Genomic DNA, 4,212 nt, shown 5'->3' on the forward strand with positions numbered 1-4,212 from the left:
TGCAGGCTCGAGGTTCCCCACTGGCTCTTGAGGCGATAGACGGCAGACCCCTTCTGCCGCCACACGTGACTCATGAGACCCTTCCAGTGGGGATAGCCATTGGTGCCGTTCACAGAGAGTCGGTCTGCCTCCAGGTTATTTCGTCTCCACACTACTCGGTGGTCTTGGGGTACCCCTGGCTCCAGAAGCATAATCCGACTTTCGATTGGAGATCGGTCGAGATCCTCTCGTGGTCACCGCAGTGTGGGGCTAGTTGCATCCATGGGTCTGTCAAGTTGCTGTGTACTTCCTCGGACTCTCTGTTGCCTCCTGAATACGAGGAGTACCGGGATGTATTCGATAAGGTGCGCACGGTTGCCCTACCTCCGCACCGCCCATACGATTGTGCCATAGAGTTACAATCTGGTGCCGTTCCTCCTCGTGGCAAAGTCTATCCACTGTCGGTAGCGGAGAATGAGGCCATGGAGGAGTACGTGAGGGAGGCGCTTTCACGCGGACACATTCGCAAATCTTCGTCCCCGGCAGGGGCTGGATTTTTCTTTGTGAAAAAGAAGGGCGGTGAGTTGAGGCCTTGCATCGATTACAGGGGTCTCAATCGCATCACGATCAAGAACGCTTACCCGATACCCTTGATTTCCGAGCTGTTCGATCGCCTTAAAGGGGCCACGGTCTTTACCAAACTCGACCTGAGGGCGGCATATAACCTGGTAAGGATCAAGGCGGGCGATGAGTGGAAGACCGCGTTTAACACCAGGACCGGTCATTATGAATCCTTGGTTATGCCCTTTGGGTTGTGCAATGCGCCCGCAGTCTTTCAGGAATTCATCAACGATGTTTTCCGTGACCTGTTGCAGCAGTGTGTGGTGGTCTATTTGGATGACATCTTGGTATATTCTGAATCCATGGAGGCCCACATTCTGGATGTCAGACGAGTGTTGCAACGGTTACGAGAGAACAAGCTGTTCGGTAAGCTTGAGAAATGCGAATTTCACCGATCCCAGGTAACCTTCTTAGGTTACATCATTTCCGCTGAGGGGTTCTCCATGGATCCTGAGAAGGTTTCGGCTGTCTTACAGTGGCCCCAGCCCAGTGGTCTTCGTTCCCTGCAGCGCTTTTTGGGCTTCGCCAATTATTATCGGAAGTTCATCAGGGACTTTTCCATGCTGGCCAAGCCTCTCACGGATCTGACCAGGAAGGGCAGTAATTCCCAGGTCTGGCCGCTCGAGGCCATCCGAGCTTTTGAGGCCCTAAAGTCCGCCTTTGTGTCGGCTCCGATTCTGTCGCATCCCAACCCTGGGTTGCCCTTTGTCCTCGAGGTGGACGCGTCTGAGACGGGAGTAGGCGCCCTTCTGTCTCAGCGTAGAACACCAGAGGGTCCTCTGCTTCCTTGTGGGTTTTACTCCCGGAAACTGTCTTCCGCGGAGTGCAACTATCAGATTGGTGACAGGGAGTTATTGGCCATCGTGCAGGCCCTTAAAGAATGGAGGCACTTGCTCGAGGGTTCGGTGGTTCCGGTTCTCATCCTGACGGACCACAAGAATCTGACCTACCTTTCTGAGGCCAAGAGATTGACACCACGTCAGGCCAGATGGGCTCTGTTCTTGTCACGTTTTAATTACGTGGTCTCCTACCTACCCGGTTCCAAGAACATCAGGGCGGATGCCTTATCACGGCAGTACTCCGAGCTGTCCAGGGAGGAGTCGATTCCGACTTCGGTCATACCTCCGAATCAGATCTTGGCCGCCATTCGCACCAGCCTGACCTCTCCCCTGGGTGAGCAGATTTTGGCGGCTCAATCTGGTGCTCCCTCTGGGAGACCCAACGGCAGATGTTTTGTGCCTGAGGAGTTGCGCACTCGGTTGTTGCGAACCTACCATAACTCCAAGACCGCGGGGCATCCTGGAAAGAATCAGCTGTCCTGGGCTGTTTCACGTCTGTTCTGGTGGTCTTCCCTACGTTCCGACATCGCCGCATATGTAGCGGCATGCTCCGTTTGTGCCCAGAGTAAGTCCCCTCGGCACCTTCCGTTGGGCCTTCTGCAACCCATAGCCACCGGGGAGCGCCCATGGTCACACCTGGGGATGGATTTCATTGTGGACCTCCCTGCATCCCGAGGCCATACGGTCATTCTCATGATTGTGGATCGGTTTTCCAAAATGTGCCACTGTGTTCCTCTCAAGAAGTTACCCTCTGCACAAGAGTTGGCCACGATTTTTGCCAGGGAGGTCTTCCGGTTGCACGGTTTGCCCAAGGAGATTGTGTCGGATCGGGGGAGTCAGTTTGTGTCCAGGTTCTGGCGCGCCTTTTGCTCCCAGTTGGGGATTCATCTCTCCTTCTCCTCGGCCTACCACCCTCAGTCCAATGGGGCCGCTGAACGATCCAATCAGGCCTTGGAGCAATTCCTTCGTTGCTATGTCTCCGATCACCAAGACAATTGGGTTGACCTCCTGCCTTGGGCTGAGTTTGCCAGGAACACGGCGGTGAACTCTTCCTCTGGGACGTCTCCCTTCATGGCCAATTATGGGTTCCAACCTGCCGTGTTACCGGAGGTATTCTCTCCCCAGGATATTCCGGCTGTGGAGGATCACCTTTCCGTCCTACGTGCTTCTTGGGTACAGATCCAGAAGTCCCTTGAGGTCTCTGCGCAGCGCCAGAGACTCCAGGCTGATCGCAGACGAGCGCCTGCTCCTTCCTACCAGGTCGGAGACCGTGTATGGTTGTCCACCCGCAACCTCAACCTTCGAGTGCCCACTCCCAAGCTGGTGCCTCGCTTTGTTGGTCCCTTCCGAGTGCTTCGCAGGGTAAACCCGGTAGCCTATGCCCTTGCGCTTCCTCCTGGCATGCGGATCTCCAACGTGTTTCATGTCTCCCTGTTGAAGCCACTGGTGTGTAATCGTTTCACTTCCTCGGTTCCTCGGCCTCGTCCGGTCCAAGTGGGCAATCGTGAGGAATATGAGGTGAGCAATATCCTGGACTCACGCCTGGTCCGCGGTCGGTTGCAGTTTTTGGTCCATTGGCGTGGTTATGGTCCAGAGGAGCGTTCCTGGGTTCCCTCCGCAGATGTCCATGCTCCTGCCTTGCTCCGAGCCTTCCACGCACGCTTCCCTCAGAAACCGTTTTGTGCTCCGCGGAGGAGGGGCCCTTGAGGGGGAGGTACTGTCATGGTCTTACCTTCTTGCTGTTCTCCTTCGTTTGACATGTGCTGGCGGCCATCTTGGTTTCTGGGTTTCTTGTAGCCTTCCACCCTGCGGCTCCTCCTTCCCACTGGGAGGAGCTGGATGCCTAGCTCATATATATAGGAGGTCTGTGGCTTCAGTTCCTTGCTTGGTCCTCTTGTGTTCACATGCTTCTAAGACTGCTGCTGCTTCTGGTTCCTGATCCTGGCTTCGTCTGACTACCCTGCTGGTTCCTGATCCTGGCTTCGTCTGACTACCCTGCTGGTTCCTGATCCTGGCTTCGTCTGACTACCCTTCTGGTTCCTGACCTCTGGCTTCGCAAAGACTCTGCTCGGTTTCACCATCCGTTTGGACTTTTGCTTTACAGCTTTATTTTCAATAAAGCCTTCTTATTTTCTCTTATCTCTTGTTGTACGTCTGGTTCATGGTTCCGTGACAGCTGGTACATTGACGTTGAGTGACGGGAACATAAGATGGTGCTGAGGCGTTTAAAACTGGAGCTGGTGTACGGTCCAAAGGTGTGTTGGTTTGTAACCGTATAATAGTGGATTGGTTAGAGGGTGGCAGATAAGTGGGATAGTGTGGTAGGTCATTTCTATTCGTACCCGTTTCTGCCACTTGAGAAGGTGTAATAGATGTAGAGACAACACCTTGGTTGAGTTCTTTGGCTGCTATGACAGAGTGATGGAGTTTTGATGAGATCTGTGATGACACTGATGCATAAGATATAACAGAGTGATGGCTACTGACACCTCTTTCATTGTCACTTACAGCCTGCTCTAAGACTCTTAGTCTTGCCATGTCTTTGGCGTGCTCACATTGTTTTTCTAAGACTTCTATTTCTGCTCTCTTCCGTGCAGCCTCAGCTTCCATTTTTGCTTTCTTCTCTGCAGCCTCAGCTTCCATTTTCGCTTTCTTATGTGCAGTCTCAGCTTCCATTTCCGCTTTCTTCTGTGCAGCCTCAGCTTCCATTTTTGCTTTCTCTTGGGCGAAAACTGCCTGGATTTTAGAAGCTTCTGCATCAGCGCGGGCTTTG

Source organism: Bufo bufo, chromosome 5, assembly GCF_905171765.1.
Source record: "Bufo bufo chromosome 5, aBufBuf1.1, whole genome shotgun sequence".
NCBI classification, from domain to species: Eukaryota; Metazoa; Chordata; class Amphibia; order Anura; family Bufonidae; genus Bufo; species Bufo bufo.